The following is a 22,542-nucleotide window of genomic DNA, read 5'->3' on the forward strand; positions in this document are numbered from 1 at the left end:
TCCAAGGTGTCAGCACAGAGCCAGACACGGGGCTTAAACTCACAAACCATGAGATTATGACCTGGGCTGAAGTCAGACGCTTAACTGATTGAGTCACCTGGGCACCCCCGTAAGAAAGTCTTAAATGAACAAACTAACCCTACATCTAAAGGAGCTAGAAAAGAAAGAACAAACTCCAAAATGGTAGAAGGATAGAAGGAAAGAAATAATAAGGATTAGAGAAGAAACAAATGAAATAGAAACTAAAAAAAAACCAACCAAACAAAAAACAAACAAGCAAAAATAAATGATAAAATGTATCAGTGAAAGTAGGAGTTGGTTCATTAAAAGGATCAACAAAATTGGTAAAGATTTAGTCAGACTCATGAAAGAAAGAACAAAGGAAGGAAAGAGAAAGAGGATAAGAAGGAAAGAGGGAAGGAGGGAAGCAGGGAAAGAAGGAAAGAGGGAAAGAAGGAAAGAGAAAAAAAGAAAAAGAAAAGAAAATATCAGAAATGAAAGACAAAAATAACACTGAAAATCACAAAACTATAATGGATTATAAGAGATTATGAAAATTTATATGCCAACAAATTGAACAACCTAGAAGAAAAGGATGAATTCATAAAAACATATAACCTCCCAAAACAGAAATGGAAACAAAAAGAAAATTTGATCAATTACCAGTCATGAAATTGAATTAGTAATCAAAAAACTCCCAACAAACATAAGTTTAGGACCAGACTACCTCCCAGGTGAATTCTACCAAACATTTAAAGAAGAGTTAATGCCTATCATTCTCAAACTATTTCAAAAAATCAGAGAAGAAGGAAAGCTTCAAAATTCATTCTATGAGACCAGCATAATACTGATACAAAAAAACAATAAAGACATTTTAATAAAAGAGAACTACAGGCCAATATATCTGATGACCATGATGCAAAAATCTTCAACAAAATATTAGCAAACTGAATCCAACAATATATTTTTAAAAAAACATTCACCAAAATCAAATGGAATTTATTCCTATTGGAATGCAAGCATGGTTCAAAATTTGCAAATTAAAAAACATAGTACATTTCACCAATAAGAGAAAGGATAAAATGATATGATCATTTCAACAGATGCAGAAAAAGCATGTGACAAACTACAACATCCATTCATGATGAAAACTCTCAAAGTAGGTTTAAAGGGAACATATGTCAACATAATGAAGGCCATAATAAAGGCCACAAGTAACATCACACTCACTGGTGAGAAACTGAGAGCTTTTCCCCTAAGATCAGGAACAACACAAGGATGTCCACTCCCACCACTTTTATTCAACATAGTACCGGAAGTCCTAGGCACAGCAATCAGACAAGAAGAAGTAAAAGGCCTCCAAATTGGATAGGAAGAAGTAAAACCTTTAATATTTTCAGATGACATGATACGATATATAGAAAATCCTAAAAATTCACCAAAATAACTTCTGGAACTTATAAATGAATTCAGTAAGATCATAGGACACAAAATCAGTACACACAAATTTGTTGCATTTCTATACACTTTAATAATGCAGTAGCAGGAAGAGAAATTAACAATTCTATTTACAATTGTGCCAAAAAGAATAAAATACCTAGGAGGTGAAAGGTATTTACTTTGAAATATGTAAAATATTGATGAATGAAATGGAAGATAACACAACAAATGGAAAGATATTCCATACTCATGAATTGGGAGAACAAACATTGTTAAAATGCCTATACTACTCAAAGAAATCTACAAATGTAATGAAATCCCTATCAGAATACCAATAACATTGTTCATAAAACTAGAACAAATAATCCTAAAATCTGTATGGAATAAAAAAAGATGCTGAATAACCAAAGCAATCTTGAAAAAGATGGCCAATACTGGAGGGATCATAATCCCAGTTTTCAAAGATGTACTACAAAGCTGTAATAGTTAAAATAGTATGCCACTATCACAAAAATAGACACACAGATCAGTGGGATAGAATAGAGAACTCAAAAGTAAACTCACAATTAATTAATCTTCAACAAAGTGGGAAAGAAAACCCAGTGGAAAAAAGACAGTCTCTTCAGCAAACGGTGCTGGGAAAACTAGACAGTTACATGCAAAACAGTGAAACTTTTTCACACCATACAGAAAAATGACCTCAAAATGGATTATGGAACCCAAAACCATAAAAAGCCTAGAAGAGAGCATAGGCAATAATTTCTCTTACACTGGCCACAGCAACATTTTTCTAGATAGGTCTCTTAATCAAGGGTAACAAAAGAAAAATAAACCATTGGGACTACATCAAAATAAAAAGCTTCTCTACAGCAAAGGAAACAGTGAACAAAACAAAAAAGTAACCTACTGAATAGGAGAAGATATTTGTAAATAATATATCTGATAAGGGGTTGGTATGGAAAATATATTAAAAAAACTTCTATAACTCAATATCAAAAACCCCATTTAATCCAATTAACAAATCAGCAGAAAACATGAACAGATATACAGATGGCCAACAGACACATGCAAAGATGCTCAATATCACTAATCATCAGGGAAATTCAAATCAACACCACACTGAGATATTAACTCAGCTGTCAGAATGGCTAAAATTAAAAACACAAGAAAATAACCATTGTCAAAGAATGTAGAGAGAAAGGAACCCTCATGCATTGTTGGTAGGAATGCAAACTTGTACAGCCACTGTAGAAAACAGTATGGATGTCTCTCAAAAAATTAATAAAATTGTTATATGATCCAGTAATTCCACTACTGAGTATTTACCCAAAAAATACAAAAACACTAATTTGAAAATATATATACATCCCTTGTTTATGGCACCATTACTTACAATAACCAAGTTATGGAAGAAACCTAAGTGTCCAAATATAGATGAACAGGTGAGAAGATGTAAGTATATATATACATGTATATGTGTGAGTATGTATGTGGGTGTGTGTGTATAAATATACATACATACACATACACACACACACACACACACATATATATATAAAGAATCCACAGAAAATCAATAAGAAAACATTGACCTTTTTAACCTGTGTGTGTGTGTGTGTGTGTGTGTGTGTGTGTATCTTGTCATTTGCAACAACATGGATGGATCTAGAGGTTATAATGCAATGTGAAATAAGTCAGGGAAAAACAAATAGCATTTAAAGATTTCACCATATATGGAATTTAAAAAACAAAGCAAAGAAAAAAAGAGACTCAAATGTAGAGAGCTGGTGGTAAGGTGTGCTGGTTAGGGGGATAGATGAAATAGGTGAAAGGGATTAAGAGTACGCTTATTGTGATGAGCAATGTATAATGCATAGAATATCTGAATCATATTTTACAACTGAAACTAATATAACACTGTATGATAATCATATTGGAATTAAAAAAAAAAACAGGCTGCTTGGACAAACACAATGGTTTGAGGACAAACATGAGCTATGGCATGGTTAAACAAGTTTTATTTTCAAAACAAAACCACTTCTTCAAGACTGGGAAAGCTGGCTGTTTCATTTAATGCATAGAAACCAAACAGAGTCAAGCAAAATGAAGAAACAGAGGAATATGTTCCAAATGAAAAAACAATATAAAACTTCAGGAAAAAACCTTAATGAAACAAATATTATAATAATTTACCTGAAATAGAGTTAAAAGTCATGGTTAAAAGATGCTTACTGAACTTGGGGAGAAAAATAAACACACTGAGAACTTCAACAAAGAGACAAAATATCTTATACAGTACCAAACAGAAGTTACAGAGTTGAAGAATAAAATAAATAAACTAAAAAATACAATAATAAAGTTTGACAGTAGACTAGATGAAACATTTAAAAAGTGGTTAGTGAACTCAAATACAAGGCAGTGGAACTCTGCCAATCAGAGCAGGGGGAAAAAAAGTAATGACAGTTTAAAGGACCTCTAAGACATCAATTAGGCTAGCACTCACACAACAGGGGACTGAGAAGGAGAGAGAGAGGGCAGAAAATGTATATGAAGAAATAAAGGCTAAAAGCTTCACTAACTTGGAGAAGAAAACAAACATCTAGATCCAGAAATCTCAGAGTTCTAATAGGAGATACCCAAAGAAACTTATACTAAGACACATTATAATTAAAATGTGAAAAGATTAAGAGAATCTTAAAAAAATAAATAAAAAGCAACAGAGAAATAGTTTGTTACATACAAGGTAACCCCCATAAAACTTAGCAGATTTTCCAGCAGAAATTTTACAGATCAGAAGAGATCAGCAAGACATATCCAAAGTGCACACACACAAAAAAAAACCTAACCAGACTACACTATCCAGCAAGATTATCATTCAGAATTCAAACAGACATAAAGAACTTTTAGATAAATGAAAACTAAAGGATTTCATCAACATTAAACTGGCCTTTCATGAAATTTTAAAGGAATCTCTTTAAGTGAGAAAGAATGTGTGCTAATGAGTAACAACAAAACATACACATGTATAAATCTCACTGGCAAAGGTAAATATATAAGTATAGCATTAATCATTTTAAAAGCTTAGTAAGATCATTAAAAGAAGAAGTGAAATTAACTACTGTAATAACATGAGGGATACCCAAGATAAAAAGATGCAAGATACGACCTCAAAAAAAAGTAGAAATAGTAAAAAAGTACAGCTTTAGAATGTGTTCAAAATTACATAGTTATCAACTCAAAATAGACTGTTATCAATATAAATTGTTATATGTAATTCTCATGGTAACTTAAAGCAAAAACCAACATGCAAAAGAGAAAAAGAAAGGTCTCTAAATACAACATTAAAGAGAGTCATCAAACCACAAAGAAGAGACAAGAGAAGAAGGGAGCAAAGGAATTACAAATCACCAAGAAAACAATGAACAAAATGGCAATAAGTACATACCTATCAATAATTTCTTTAAATTTAAATGGATTAAATTCTCCAATTTAAAAGACAAAAAGTGGATCAATGGATACAAAAACAGGATCAATCTATATGCTACTTATTAGAGATACACTTAAGATATAAGGACACACAAACTAAAAGTAAAGGGATGAAAAAATATATTCTGCAAATGGAAACAAACAAACAGCTGGTGTTATCTATATTGATTTCAGGCAAAATAGATTTTAAACATAGACTGTGATCAGAGACAAAGAATGTGGTCTCATAATAATAAAGGGGAAATCCAACAGCAATAAAATATTTATAAATATTTATGCACTCATGATGGAAGCACCAAAATATATAAATATCAATAGATCTAAAGAGAGTAATGATACAAAAATAGGTGATTTTAATATTCTACTTACATCAATAAAAAGATCACCCACAGAAAATCAATAAGAAAACATTAGCCTTAAATTATGAATATGAACTTAACAGACATATACATTTCATTCCATCCACAAGCAACAAAATACATTCTCAATTGCACATGAAATCTTCTCTAGGATAAATCATATGTTAGGCCAAAAAACAAGTCTTAATAAACTTAAGAAAACTGAAATCATATCAAGCATTTTTTCTAACCACAATGGTATGAAACTAGAAATCAAACTACAAAAAGAAAACTGGAAAACTAATAAATATGTGGAAATTAAACAACATACTGAACAACCAATGGGTCAGAAGAAATCAAGAGAAATGTGAGAAAACACCTCGCGACAAATGAGAATGGAAAACAACATACCAAAACTTATGTAATGCAGCAAAAGCAGTTTAAAGAGGGAAGTTCATGGTGATACATGTTTACCTTAAGAAGAAAAACTTTAAGTAGCCTATCTTTATATCAGAAGCAGAAAAGGAAGAACGAAGCCAAAAGTAGTGGGAAAAATAAAAAGATTGAGCAAAAATAAAATAAAAACATAGTGGAAAATATAAGTAAAACTAAGAGCAGTTATTGGAAAGATAAACAAAATTTGTAAACCTTAGGTACACTCAAAAGGAAAAAAAATAGAGGACTCAAAATCAGAAATGAAGAAGACATTGTAACAGATGCACAGAAATGTAAAGGATCACGAGACTATTATGAACAAGTATATGCCAGCAAATTCGATAATCTAGAACAAATGGATTGATTTCAAAAAACAAATGATCGACCAAGACTTAGTAATGAAGAAATGGCGTGCCTGGGTAGTTCAGTCGGTTGAGCATCCCACTTTGGCTCAGGTCAGGACCTCGTGGTTCTTGAGTTTGAGCCCCACCTCTGGCTCTCTGCTGTGACTGCAGAGCCTGCTTCAGATCCTCTGTCCCCATCTCTCTCTGCATCTTCCCTGCTCATACTAATAAATAAACACTTAAAAGAAAAGAAAGAAAGAAACAGAACACTTCCTCATTTGATGAGGCCAGCATTACCTTGATACCAAAACCAAACAAAAATGCCACAGGAAAAGAAAATTACAGGCCAGTATACCTGTGAACATAGGTGCAAAAGTCCTCAGTAAAATATTAGTAACCCTTATTCAACAATACATTAAAAGGATCGTACACTATGATCAAGTGGGATTTATTACATGAATATAAGGATGGTTTAATATCCACAAATCAATTAATGTAATATACCATATGAACTGAGAGAAGGATAAAAATAATGTGGTCTTCTCAATAGATGCAAAGCATGTAAGAAAATTCAACATCATGATAAAAATTCTCAACAAAGTGGGTATAGAGGGAACATAACTCAACATAATATAGGCCATATATGATAATCCCACTGCTCCCATCATACTCAACAATGAAAAGCTGAATTCCTTTGTGATCAGGAACAAGACAGGATGTTCACTTTTACCACTTTTATTCAACGGGGTACTGGAAGTCCTAGTGAGAGATATTAGGCAATAAAAAAGGAATAAAAGACATCCAAATTGGAAAGAAGTAAAACTGTCGTGTTTACAGATGACATATATTATATACAGAAAACCCTAAAGACTCCACCAAAAAATTATTAGAACTAACAAATTAGTTGAGCTTACAGAATACCAAAATGAATACACAAAATTGTCGTATTTCTATGCCAAACTATAAGGAAGAGAAACTAAGAAAACAACCCCATTTATCATTGTATCAAGAAAAATAAAATACTAGGGACAAATTAAATCAAGGAAGTAAAAGACCTAAATATACACAGAAAACTTTAAAACCCAGATAAAAAATTAAAGACACACACACAAAAAATTAAAGACACAAATAAATGGAAATATAATCTGTTCTCATAGAGTGGAAAAATATTATTAAAATCTCCATGCTACCTAAGGCAATTTAAGGCAATTTAAGGCAATTTAAGGCAATTTAAGATTTAATGCAATCCCTATCAAAATTCCAATAGCAATTCTCACAAAATAGAAAAACAATTCTAAAAGTTTTTGGAACCAAACAAGACCCCAAATAGTCAAAATAATCTTGTGAAAGGAAAACAAAGGTGGAAACATCACACTCTGATTTTGAACCATATTACAAAGTTATAGTAATCAAAAAGTATGGCATCGTATAAAACAGATAAATGGATCAATGAAACAGAATAGAAAGCCCAGAAATAAGCCAAACATATATGATCAATCAATATTTGACAAAGGAGCCAAGAATATACAATGGAGAGAGGACAGTCTTGGCAATAAATGGCTTTTATAAAGTGAAAAGCCAGATGCTAAAGGATGAAACCAGATCACTATATTATATCATATACAAAAATTAACTCAAAATGAATTAAGGTGCTTGAATGTAAGTTCTGAGACCATCAAACTCCTAAAAGAAAGCATAGGTAGTCAGCTCCTTGACACTGGTTTTACAATAGATTTTTTAGGTTTGACACAAAAAGTAAAACAAAAGCAAAAATAAAGAAGTGGGATTATATCACACCAAAAACCTGCACAGCAAAGGAAACCAACTAAATGAAAAGGCAAACTACTGAATGGGAGAAATATTTTCAAATCATATATCTTATGGGGTTAATACCCAAATATAAAAGAACTCACACAACTCAATAGCAAAATAGAAACCAAAAGCAATCCCACTGAAAAATGAGCATAAGTTCAGAATAGACATTTTTAAAGAAGGCATAGATGGCCAACAATATATGAAAAGATGCTCAAAATAAGTAATAATCAGGTAAATTCAAACCAATATCACAGTGAGACATCACCTCAGACCTGTTGAATAGCTATTATCAAAAAGACAAGATATAAGTGTTGGTGAGGATGAGAAGGGAAGGAAATCATCGTGCACTGTTGGTGGGAAAGTAAATTTGTGCAACCACTTTGGAAAACAGTATGGAGATTTTTCAAAAAATAAAAATAGAACTACTTTTAATATGATCATATTTAAAATATGATCCAGGAATTCCACTTCTGGGTATTTATTCAAAGAAAACAAAAACACTAACTTCAAGAGATATATGTACCTCCCCATGTTTATTGCAGCATTTTTTACAATAACCAGATATGTAAACAACCTAAGTGCCAACTGACAGATAAAGGTAAAATGAAATTATGGTATACGTATACATGGAGTGTTTTTCAGCCATAAAAAGAACGGAATCTTGCCATTTGCAACAACATGGATGGACATAAAGGACATTATGCTAAGTGAAATAAGTTAGAGGAAAAAAATACCTTATGATCTCAGTTATATGTAAAATATTAATGTAAAAAACCTCACAAAAACAGAGGACAGATTGGTAGTTGCCAGAAGCAAGGGCTGGGTGGTACAGACATGGACGAAGGGGTTCAACACGTACCAACTTCCAGTAATAAAATAAGTCATGGGGAGTTCTGGGAAGATGGTGAAGCAGGAGGTTATGGAGCTCAACTTGTTTCATGGACACACTGAGATAATAGCCACATTAGTGCAACTGACTTGTAAATGACCTGAAGGCTGGCAAAACAGACTTTCCACAGTTATATCTAAAGAAGAGGCTGCATCAAAAATAGTAGGAGGGCCCAGACATGGTTGGGAACCAAACTTTCCAAGTAGACTAACCACAAACAGGAGGGACACCACAGGCATGCAGAAGTGAGAGGATTAGACCCCACCCCAGGCACCCCAAGACATGGGGACCTGCATTGAGAAGATAATGTTTGGCTTTGAAAACCAGTAGGGCTTAATTTTATAAATGTTTACAATCAGCAGGCTTACTCTCAGTACTTGAAAAATCAGCAGAGTTAGCTCAGGGAGAGCCTGAGAGAAATAGGAAACGGAGTCTCTGTCTTTATAGACACAGGATAATAAATAACCTGGATGAGATATAGCATCAAAGCAGGAGTTTGAAAAGTGCCTGGGAGAGAAGCAGATTTATTTACTAATTTTAAAACAGGTTCTAGAGGGCAGGGATTATTAGGAGATTTCTCCAAGAACAGAAGTGCTAGAGGGCACCACTTTTCTCCCCCCACCCTCATATCCCAGATAGCAGAACACTTGAAGGAATCAGTGTAAACACTCTCCACCTATCTTGTTAGCATCTTGTAACCCAGTCCTGAGGATCTATCCCATCCAACCTGTCCCCTGAGCTGTCATAACTCCAAAGCAGCTCCTGCCCAACACATCCTACGATCAAACCCAAGAGAGACTGATGACACTCCAAAGTGACTCCTGCCTTGGGAAGAGAGGAAGATAACTATACATACACCAGTGCACCTATAGTCCCAGCAGTCAAACCTTATAACTAACAGTGCAGAGAGCATCCCCTGCTAATCAGTCCAGGACTGGAAGCAGGCATGTAGTCTGATTGCCAGATCCATCCATCAGTGTCCTCTCAAGGGAAAACACAGGGAGAAGGTACTGCTGGCTGGTGTTACAGCAGCCTTGGTAGATGGGCTGAGGGCAGGCATCTGGTTTCACTGCTGACACCACCCAACTACAAGCCTGTCCTGTCCCAAGACTGGCTCTGTAACAGCACAGGGACAAACCCTACCTGCTATGCCCACAACAGGCAAAGTAAGCAATCACAACTCACTGGGAAAATGCAGCTCAGCCATAATAGTAAAGCACCTACAACCCACTTAGGAGATACCCCTGAAGTGCCTGGTTCTGGTGAACTGGGGCTATTGCACTCCAGCTAATGCACAGATGTATTTCTTAATACACAGAAACAAGCACAGAGAGTTAGGAAAAATAAGGAAATAGAGGAATATGTCCCAAATGAAAGAACAGGACAAAATTAGGCAAAAGAGCTAAATAAAATAGAGACAAGCAATATTCCTAATAAAGATTTCAAAGTAATGGTCATACTAACTGAAGGGTAGAGGATCTCAGTGATACCTACAATAAAGAGATAGAAAAAAAAATATACAAACCAGTCAGAGATGAAGACCTCAATAACTAAAATTTAAAAAAATACACTAGAGAAAATCAATAGCAGATCAGAGGAGACAGAAGATGGGTCAGTGATCTGGGAGACAGGGTAAACAAAGGGCAGATCAGATCTTTCTGATGGATATTTGTTTATTTAGAGGCAATAATGTAAATTTAAATAAATGGCAGTATGTCTTAGATGTTTTCCATTTTTCTCTCCAGACTTTTTTCTCAATTCTTTCACCAACTCCAGATTACTGAATTTATGGATTATATCAGTGGGCTTCCTTGAACTCTGGACTCTGGGAGACAATCAGCCAGTGAGAGATACCGGTAGGAGATCAAAGAACAAATAGAGATTATTCATTCAGCCAACCACCTCCCTGATGGATTGCCATGAATTCATTACATTTCTCTAATTAAGGCCACAGCTTCTGCTGAGTGTTTCTCTCATTCAACAAGAGATTTTCCCTCTGGGTTCCAGTACCCTATCTTTCCATCTTCCTCCTTTTGCTCCTTTAAACATAGAAGTGATACTTGCTTATGACTACTGGCTTTCCTTAATCCTGTTTAATTATTTAAAAATACTTTTATTAGACTCAAATCAATCAGTTGCTGAAGCCATTTCTTTCTTGCCTTAATTGAGTGGTAATTTGTACCAATGTGACCCTAGGAAATGGGATTCTGGTATTGCTCATATGTTTAAGGGGAACACAAATTACTTTCTCACCCTGGTAATTAATATGCAATAGATTCACAATTACCCAGATTTACACTGGTGGTAAAATGTTATGGAATACAAACAGAAAGCAAAACATTGGAGGATTGCCCTTCATTGCTATGATGGCTAAAGTGATCATAATGATGGAAAGCACATAGAAGGAAAATGAAAAATTAAAGGTTTTGAATACCCATAATATGGGTGGGTGAAAAATTAAACTGGTATGCCAGCTAGTTTCTCAGGATAGTTATGGCTGAGACATGAGCCCAAGTCTTCATTGTAAAGCACTGCAGATATCTTACAATAAATATAGCCACTGATTTGGGAGAAATATGGCTCTGAGATATGAGACAGGGCATTTAAGCAGACAAATAATCCTGTGAACTATAAACCACCAAATTACCCTGTAATTCTTTTGCCAACAAAGGCAATTCCTCCCCCCCACTTAGAAGGACTAACTTTCTCCATGCATAAAAACTTCTGAAAGTTTTGTCACAGGAGATGTCAACTCTGTTCGGTATCCATTATCATCACTACTTATTTCCTATAGACTCATAAGATAATTAGATCCCATTGTGAAGTATAGATTGGTGACAAAACTTAAAATATTCACCGAATTTGTTTAGGCAGGAATCTGAGGAGAATTTATGTGAGATTTTTTTTGAATGTTTGTTTTTGAGAGAGCGAGCACGTGCATACACGTGCACGAGTGGGAGAGGGGCAAAGAGAGAGGGAGACAGAGGATCCCAAGCAGGCTCCATACTGTCAGAGCAGAATCCAATGCCAGGCTCGGTCTCACAAACTGTGAGCTCATGACCTGAGCTGAGCTAAGAATTGGATGCTTAACCAACTGAGCAACCCAGGTGCCCATAATGTGAGTAGATTCTAGTGATAGACCCAAAATGGAAAACAGGAGACTTGATTAACCTGAGTGTGCCGCCATGGAGATGATCACCTAGAATTTATGGTTTAATGCGTTATATTGGACATCTGAGGAGTCATATTAATTGACATCTAGGTTGACTAATTTAAACCTAGAGACAATAGTGAATTAAACACACTCTAGAAGAAGAGGACAAAAGCTCCAGAGAACAAATAGTTTGAATGGAACTATTCTGAACCTGCTCAAAGACACATTAACTTTGCTTTCTTAGAAATCTCAGAGCTTACTGCCTTTCCCAAGGCATTAAGAAATGCACCAGTAAATTGAGAAAGTAATTTCACCAAGATAGGGACATAGGTCATTCTTGAATTCATTACCCCTCATAAGAGCAACTATTTATGAACACACTGTGAAATTCCTAGAAACACAGCAGTGAGGCTTGAAGCAACCTCCACTCCCTGTACCACAGAGAAAAAATGTATTACAAAGGTAAGAGGAGAGGCCACACACTAACCACATCACCTTCTCACCCAGGCTGGCACGGCACCAAACTAAGAGGGCTCCCCTAAGCCCACAGTTCCTCCAGTGGGGGGAAAAAAAGAGTCCAGGGTGGACATCTACTTCCCCCAGCACCATGGGTTGCTTGTTGGGAGTCCCACTCTGGTCTCTCCTCATGGAGATCATGGAGGAATCTGCAGGGTTTGACTTATAGGAATTGAATTGTGATGGAGAAATGGAGAGGAGCTTATAGTAACCAATACTTGGAACTTCACATACTAAGATCCTCCTTGCAGTACCCAAGTAGTAGTCCCAACCAGTGGCTTTGTTCAACTACAGAGTCAAGATGTTGGCCAAACCTGACCTTAGTACCTGATAGGGTATAAGTCTGCCTGATTGGAACCTTAAATAAAGAGCTTTGCTGGCCCTGGAACGAGGTTGATCCCTTCACTAGGGCAGGAAAGCAAAGTTATAACCATGGTCACTGCTGAGTGTAACTCTGAGCCCCATCTGGCCAGAAAGCTTGGTTGGGACACTTGGTGAGCTGCTTAGCCAAGCAACACTGGAGCAGAGAGCTTGGTAGGCATAATGATCATCCACACAGCAAAGCCAGTGATTCCATTCGCCTAGGGAACTTGGGGCACAGTTTGGCTTGTGTCAAGATTCCAAATAGAGTGTTGCCAGACAGAGTTTGTTCTGCCACTTTGACAAGGGAAAGGGAGTAAACTCATGCCCCTGCCCACTACTGAGGATAGCTTTCCACCCTCCCTGACCAGGAAGCCAGAAATTGCTGAAGCCAGCAGCATTCAAGCAGTCAACCTAGTCTGCAGCTCTGTCCATCTAAAGAGTCAAGCCAGCAATCCTTTATGGCCAGAGTTTGGTGCATAAGTATGTCTGATTAGCTCCCCAAACAAAAGTATTTCCAGACTTGGGGCCTGTTCTATGACCCACCCTTCCTAGCAGGGAAATTAATCTGCAGTCCGGCCCACATTTGAATATAGTCTCCAACCCTGCTAACCAGGATTCCTATCTAGAGCTCTGGAGAATATTGAATGCTGACTCTGCAGCCCAGATTATAGTGGCACTTGAGTGGAGAGGCTGACCAGTGGCTCTCCATCTGCAGAACTGAGACAGTGGCCCCATCTGTTCAGGGAGTTTAGCATGAAGTCATGCCTGATTTGATTCCCAAAAAGCCTTGCCAGCCCTGGGCCTCTTCTGCAGTCCCAACCTGGGAGAAAAGCTAACTTATAGCCCTGTGAAATGCTGAATACAGCCTCTAGACCAGGAAATCTAACTAGGGGCCCCCAAGAATCTATGCAGCCCTTTCTGAATTCTTAGACTGGCACTTAAGCAGAGAACCTGGCTGGCAACTCTACTTTTCTGCAGTGTTAGGATAATGGCCCATTAGGCCAAGGAACCTAATGCATAGTTCAGCCTAATCTGGTAGCTAAACAAGACATTTGCCAGCCTTGGGGCATGTATGGGGGCCCTGTAAGGGCAGGTAAACTAATTAATAGTCCTGCCCATAGGTGAACACAGCTTTCAGTCTGTCCGAGAAGGAAACCTAAGTAGAACAGGGAAGCCGCCTAGCTGACCCTACAGCCTTGCTTACAGTTGGCACTTAAACAGGAAAAAAAACAAAAGCAAAAACATGTTTTTCTCCATCGGCAGAGAAAAACTGGTGGCCCTGTCTAGCCAGGGAATTCACTAGTCAGTCTTGCTTGATTCTGGTCCCCAAAGACATGGGGACTATTCAGATGCCCCAGAAGACAGGGAAGCTAATAGCCATACCTATTGGTATATTACCCAGTCCTGCCAGTCTAGGAATTTTAGATTTGGATTTTAGAATTTTAGAATTGGGTTCCTGACCAGGGAACCCAAGCAACTGTGGACTTTGCTTGGGCAGGGAACCAAACCAATTGTCCTATTCAGCTGCCGTCAGCCAGAAGTACTACTCAACCAACCTCAGAGCTTATGCAGTACTATTGCCCAAAATAGATCCTGATAGCAGGTTCCACCTACCCAAGAATGCTACCAGCTGAATGTATTCAGAACCCTAAGCTAAATGTCTCTGCCAAAGTGAACCTGTAAAGTCTGGAATAGGACACTGCTTACTCAAATGCACAGATGCCAATGTAAGGAATCACGTATCATGAAAAAGGTCAATATGATGCCAAAGGAAACTAGTAAGGCTCCAATAACTGATCCTAAAGAAATGTGATCTGTGAACCATCCGATGGAGAGTTTAGAATAATTATCTTAAAGAGATTTAGTGAACTACAAGAACACACGTACAGACAACTAAACAGAATTAGGAAAACAACACATGAACAAAATAAGAAGTTTGACAAATATCAATAGAAGAAAGGAAAAAAAATTCTTTTAAAAATGTACCTATATGAGTGCTGGATATTAAACTTATTGTGGTAATCATTTTGCACTATATGTAAGTCTTTGTGCTGCATGCTTTAAACTTATATAGTGCTGTATGCCAATTATAGCTAACTAAAACTGAAAGAAAAATTATAAAAATGCATTGCAAAGAGAGCTCCAGTTTCCATAAGTTTTATGGTGGCTGACTTATATAGACTAGAGATAATGTTGGGTAATATTGCAATCAAATTAGGTTCCTGTTTTTAAAGAGAACAATAAGATTCTACATGGGAAAGCTCAGGCTGCTGTACTTAAAAATCAGCAATGGAAATTGGGAACAACATTCACAAAATTCATAGGGACAGTGTGGTAATCAGAATATTTCAACCCATAAGGATCTTTAGTGATTGTTAATTGACCACAATTTCCCTAGAAATACATTGAAAGTTCATTAAGACCCTGCTTTGCATATACAGAAAATTCTAGATTGGTGGCACAAATCTGGCTAAGTAGGGAATTGTGGCCTCTTACACAATACCCAGACCTAGGCTAATTTATGGACCTAGAGCTCCTTGATAGGAAAGGAGAGCTACAATGTAACTAGTACAGTATACTACAAATCATAGCTCAAGGCTTCCCCAGAGATACCCATGGCCATTTTCCATCATCTTTTTGGAAACACAGAGACCTAATTCTGGACTTTGGGACATAATTAGGTACTGGCTATTCATTGATTCAAATCCCTAGGTACTAAAAACAATATGTTTCACAAGTCAAAGAGTGGACTTATGAAGGTCAGGTGATAAACTTCTGACTCCAATCCATTATCTCACAATGAGTCCAGTGCAAGCTCATACACATACTGTGATTTACCCTATCCAAGAATTAAGACAGTATAATAAGAGAGCAGTGGTTTTCAAACCTTACCATACACCAGAGTCACCTAGAAGATTAGCTAAATTATTATTTTTTATTTATTTAGATTTGCATCCAAGTTAGTTAGCATATAGTGCAATAATGACTTCAGGAACAGAATCTGGTGATTCATCCCCTACATGTAATACCCAGTGCTCATCCCAACAAGTGTCCTCCTTAATGCCCCTTACCCATTTAGCCCATGTCCCCACCCACAGCTCCTCCAGCAACCTTCAGTTCTCTATATTTAAGAGTCTCTTATGTTTTGTCCATGCCCCCACCCACAGCCTCTCCAGCAACCTTCAGTTTGTTCTCTGTATTTAAGAGTCTCTTCTGTTTTGTCCCCTTCCCTGTTTTTATATTATTTTTACTTCCCTTCCCTTATGTACACCTGTTTTGTATCTTAAATTCCACATGTTAATGAAGTAATATATGTGTCTTTCTCCGACTAATTTCATTTAGAATATATTCTAGTTCCATCCACATTGTTGCAAACGGCAAGATTTCTTATTTTTCATTGCCAAGTAATACTCCATTGTGTGTGTACACACAGACACACACACACACACACAGACACACACACACACCACATCTTCTTTATCCATTCATCGGTCAATGGACATTTAGGCCCTTTCCATACTTTGGTTATTGTCAATAGCACTGCTATAAACATTGGGTGCATGTGCCCCTTCGAAACAGCATTCCTATATCCTTTGGATAAATACCTAGTAGTGCAATTCCTGGATCGTAGGATAGTTCTGTTTTTAATTTTTTGAAGAACCTCCTACTGTTTTCCAGAGTGGCTGAACCAGTTTGCATTCCCACCAGGAGTGCAAAAGAGGTCCTCTTTCTCTGTATCCTCACCAATGTCTCTTGTTGCCTGAATTGTTAATTTTAGCTATTCTGACAGGTGTGAGGTGGTATCTCATTGTGGTTTTGATTTGTATTTCCCTGATGATGAGTGATGTTGACCATTTTTTCATGTCTGTTAGCCATCTGGATGTCTTCTTTGGAAAAGTGTATATTCATGTCTTTTTGCCCATTTCTCTGGAAGATTAGCCAAAATACAGATTTCATGGCACCCCCTCTCAAAGTTTCTGTCTCTAGGTCTAGGATGGAGCCCACTAAAGTGCACATCTAAGTTTCTAAGTGATAGTGATGTTTCTAGTCTGGGAATCATACTTTGGGAACCCTACTTGCCATAATATCCCTTGTTCTAGGGTTCAGGTAACCAATTGAGTGTTATTCTAGCTTAGTGGTTCTCAAAATATCTTCTGACCCATGGAATGAGAGCCATTTATTACCGTTTATCTTCTCTGAAGAAGTCTTCTAGTATACATCAGCATAGACATAATCAGCTAGTGATATCAATTACAGTTGTCTTTCTAGATGTGGTATTTTTCTGGAGCAAAACAACACAGCCCTTGGCACCTAATATACAGATAATAACTTGACAAGTTTTTCCCCTTATTGGTATGAGCAAAGTAAGTTAGAAGATGTTTAGCTTCACATATGAACAATGGTGTACTATTTTATGATTTTGTCATGTTAACCTTTCTGTTCTCTGTCTATAACATATTCCAAAGGGAGTTTGATTTTCCGGATATCCCACAAAACATTATGCTAGTTCGTAACATTTCCTCATTGTAGTTAATGAGTACAAAGTAATACATGTGTGCCAGAGAGTGGGTAATAAATACCTATGAACATTCAGAGGCCTGCCATGTGGGAATTTCTGAACCCACTGATATGCACCATGTTGGGATATCTCCTATAAAGTTAAAAAGAAACTGCTATACTTCGCCCTGCACATCAATGAAAAAAGAGATCCAAGTGTGATGATAATCTAGATTTGGGGGTAACTATCATTTATTAAGGTACACTGTTTCAAGGTATTTACTGGGTTAACTGAAAGACTCTTGATTTGGGTGGGGCCTTGCAACAAAAAGCCTCTGCAGCAAGCACAGGCTGCAGTGAAAGCTGTACTGTCATTGAGACTTGTGACTGACAGACATACAGTTTTGGAAATGTCTATGCTAGAGAGATGCTTAATGAAACATCTAGCAAGCCCCCATAGAAGAACCACAGTGCAGACCCTGAGGACTTTGGAGTTCAGTTATGTCCCATGTTGCTCTCTTCAACTAACAATTATACTCCATTTGAAAAGGAGCCCCTGGTTTGCTGTTGGGCACTAGGAGAAACTGAACACATGACCACAGGGCACCAAGTATCTATGCAATCTAAATCACTCCTTATGTACTTGTTACATACTTGGTGTTATGTAATTTACCAAATCAGAAAATTGGAACATTTTCAGCAGCCATTGTATTATACAGTGGAAATAGGATGCAATCTGGCATTGGCAGGTCCAGATTGTAGGGGCTACACTGCACAGAGGCTTAGATTTCAGTGCCTACTCCTACTGTTTCACTGTCTCTTCATTAACCTAGTTACAGACTAGTTACATTAATTAGAGTCTGTAGTTCAAGAAAAAAAGGAAAGATCTGGATTATGAATAAATCACCACAGTGTTCTCTCACTAGGTGGAAATAGAGAAAAGAGAAAGACAGTGGTGATGGGTATCTTCCCAGTGAGCTGGTTCTTCACTTACATAAGATAGAGATGACCCATGGTAAAAACTGACAGTAACTCATAGGTGATCCTATATGCTGGCTGGTAAGTCAGGGACTTGAACAAAATTGGAAAATTGGTGACAATGAGGTCTGAGTGAAGTAAGCTGATGAATATTTTGGCACAGAGTATAAAGATATTCATGTTTTACATAAATTCCTATCAGAGGATATCCACAACATCAGACACTTTTAATAATTAATGCATAAGATCCATTCTCTGATGTTAGCCTCTTTCCCCCAGCACTCTGATGTTTGGTCAATGAGCTCATATATAATGAGGCTGATAACAGGGGTGGAGGTATATATAGCTCAAAAGCCTGTACTTTCTCTTGCAAATGCTTAACTACTATCATTATTGTTGACTGCAAAACCTGCCACTAATGGACACCAATGTTGAGACCAAAATGGCACCAGCTCCAAATAAACCAGCTAACCACTAGATGGTTGACCATTTATACTGGACCCTTCATCATAGAGGGAAGAAGGAGTCGATCTCACAAATATAGAAATATATCCTGGGGTAGGATTTACTGTCAATTACTTTTACAGCACCTCTATTAGTAGACTTACAGAATTATTATCATTTTTAAGGTATTCCACACAATATCACCTGGGACTAGAGAACTCATTTCACACACATGAAGTGTCACAATAGGCTCACTAAATTCAGAAGTCTCGCCACATACTCCCATGTCTTATAAGAAGTTCAGCTGAAGGTGGAATTGCTTATGGATGGAACCATTTGGGAGACTGACTACTTCAAGGTCAGAAGGAGCATCCTAAACGATGCAGTAAGCCCCCTTTGAATTGTCCACCAGTGATTGTCTCCCCCATGAATGGGTTGTAAAATCAAAGTGTTAGGGTATGTCTTAGTCTGATTGGGCTGCTACAACACAATAACATATACTGCATGGCTTATAAACAACAGAAGTTTCTTACAATTCTGGAAACTGTACAAAGTTAATAGTTCTGGAAGTCCAAGATAAAGGTACTAGCAAATTTTGTGTCTGGTTAAAACCCATTTCCTTGATAAGCTTGGTTGTTTTGTTTGTTTTTGGTTTTATTGTTTTTTCAGTATAGCTGACAATGTTACATTAGTTTCAGGTGTATAACAGTGATTCAACAACTCTATGCATTATGCTATACTCACCACAAACGTAGCTCCCATCTGACACCATACAACACTATTACAATGCCACTGACTATATACCCTAGATAGTTATATTTTCACTTTGACCTCAACATGAGAGGAATGGGTGGGAGAGATCTCTGGGGTCTCTCTTATAGGGACATTAATCCAATTTATGAGCATTCTACCCTCATGACCTAATTACCTCCCAAAGTCTCCATCTCCAAATACCGTCACAATGGGGATTAGGTTTCAACGTATGAATTTTGGGCAGACAGATATTCAGTTCGTTGCAGGGTAGGAGTGATTCTTCTTAGATTTCACCAAATTACTCAATAAATCTTTGCTTCCTGTTTATAGCAGCTTGGGATTAGTAGTTTTGAAGGTCTTAGAGCCTTAATTTACTTACCCAATATATTATTGCTTAAAATTCAGGTTCTTTCTAATTATGACCTTTTATAAATTTTAATGGATATTCTCAAGGAAGATGTGCATGATATATACAGAATTGCTGGTTCATATGATCAAAGCTTGGTTAATTTTATTCTAGACTAGCAGTTTTCCAAAGTGGTTGTACAATGTTAGACTCTCAATACAGAAAGTTCTAGTTGCTCTACATCCTTGCAAATCCTTGGAGTTTAACATTTGATTTGGTAAGTGTGGTGTTTGGTATTGTTTTAATTTTAAAATTTCATTGTGAACATAATTTAATTAGTCACGGCATTGAGAACCTTTTCATATGCTTATTGCCCATATGGATATCTCATTTTCTAAGGTGTTTGTCTAAATATCTTGGTTATTTGAAAAAAAGTTATTTTAATGATTTCTAGGATTTCTTTATACGTTCTGGATATAAATCCTTTGCCAGATATAGGTTTTGTAAATATACTTGCCACGTCTGTGGTTTGCCTTTTTACTTCCTTAATCTTTCAGTTGTAGAAGATTTTAAGTCAAATTGTTTTTATGTTAGCACTTTTTGTTCTAATTAAGAAATATTTGCCTACACCAGATCTGTTTCCTTCTCCAAGTTTAAACACTGTTTTGACATTTAGGCTTATGATCCTTTTTTAATTAATTTTGGTACATGGGGTAAGGTGGGGGGAGGTCAAAGGTAACTAATTTTGTAAACATCTTTTTTTTCCATTTGGTTATCTAATTTCTCCAGAAATATTTGTTGCAATGATAAATTTTATGTGTCAACTTGACTAGGCTAAGGGAGGCCCAGATAGCTGGTAAAACATTATTTCTGGGTGTACCTGTGAGAGATTAGCATTTTGATCAGTAGACTGAATAAAGAGATCTACCCTCACCAGTGTGGGTAGGCATCATCCAATACACTGAGGGTCAGGATAGAACAAAAAATGAAGGAAGGGTGAATTCTTTCTTTCTCGTACCTTGACCTGAGATATCCATCTTTTCCTGTCCTCAAACCTTTGTAGCTCCTGTTCTTGGGCCTTTAGACTTTGGGATTTAAACAAGCACCTATCCACTTCACATTCAGCTTATATTATACCACTGGTTCTCCTGGTACTCCAACTTACAGATAAAGCATATTGTGAGACTTAGAATCCATAACTGCAGAGACAATTTCTATAATGAATCTCCTCTTATCTATATATATCCAATTAGTTCTCTTTCTCTTGAGGATCCTAATAAATGTGTGTATTTTTAATTGAATGAACCTCCCTTGCCTTACTTAACTGCATCAATGTCTTTGTCAAAATCAAGTGATTGTATATAGGGTTTATTTCTAGACTTTTTATTGTTGTTCCGCTAATCTATTTGCTCACCTCTATGCTAATATTTTATTGGCTTAATGTAGTTTTATTTTAAATCTTCAAATACAGTACATCAGCTTTTTTTCCAGACTGCCTTGGCTCCTCTTTAAATTTACACATAAAAGATACACTTATATATGTTTTATAAGTTTTAGAATTCCAGTGCTCACTTTGGCAGCACATATACTGTAAGTTTTAGAATTCTAATTATATAATATGTAACAAATTATTTTTTTAATTCTATGAACGTATTGAAAGAAGTAAAAAATCTATATGTGATGCAGTATCTAATGGGAGCAACAGTTACATTCTGGATTTTTTTTTTTTGCAAGTGTAATCACTTTTTTTAATTCAAATTTTAGTCAGCTAACATACAGTGCGATATTGGATTCAGAAGTATAATTCTGTGATTAATCCCTTACATACAACACCCAGTGTTCATCCCAACAAATGCCCTTAGTACCCATCACCCATCTAGCCCATCTTCCACCCACCTCCCTCTGTCAACCCATTGTTTTTTCTCTATCATTAAGAGTCTCTTGTGGTTTGTTTCCCTCTCTTCTCTCCCCCCTCCCATATGTCTACCTGTTTTGTTTCTTAAATTCCACACGAATGAAATCATATGGTATTTGTCTTTCTCTGACTTATTTCACAATACATTCTAGTTTCCTCCACATCCTGGCAAATGGCAAGATTTAATTCTTTTTGATGGTGAAGTAATATTCCATTGTATATATACCACATCTTCTTTATCCATTCATCATTCAAGGGACATTTAGGTTCTTTCCATAGTTTGGCTATTGTTGATAATGCTGCTGTAAACATCAGGGTGCATATACCCTTTTGAGTGAGTGTTTTTGTATCCTTTGGGTAAACACCTAATAGTGCAGTTGCTAGATCATAGGATAGTTCTATTTTTAACTTTGATGAACCTCCATACTGTTCTCCAGAGTGGCTGCACCAGTTTGCATTCACACTAGCAGTGCAAAAGAGATCCTCTTTCTCGGCATCCTTGACAACATCTGTTGTTTCCTGAGTTGTTAATGTTAGCCATTCTGACAGGTGTGAGGTGGTATCTCATCGTGGTTTTGATTTGTATTTCCCTGATGGATGATGTTAAGCATGTTTTCATGTGTCTGTTAGCCATCTGGATGTCTTTGGGAAAATGTCTATGCATGTCTACTGCCCATTTCTTCACTAGGTTGTTTTTTTCGGTGTTGAGTTTGATAAGTTCTTTATAGATTTTGGATACTAACCCTTTATCATATATGTCATTTGCAAATATCTTCTCCCATTCTGTAGGCTGCCTTTTAGTTTTGTGGACTGTTTCCTTCACTGTGCA

The sequence above is a fragment of the Acinonyx jubatus genome, chromosome C1 (genome assembly GCF_027475565.1).
Source record: "Acinonyx jubatus isolate Ajub_Pintada_27869175 chromosome C1, VMU_Ajub_asm_v1.0, whole genome shotgun sequence".
In the NCBI taxonomy this organism is placed as follows: Eukaryota; Metazoa; Chordata; class Mammalia; order Carnivora; family Felidae; genus Acinonyx; species Acinonyx jubatus.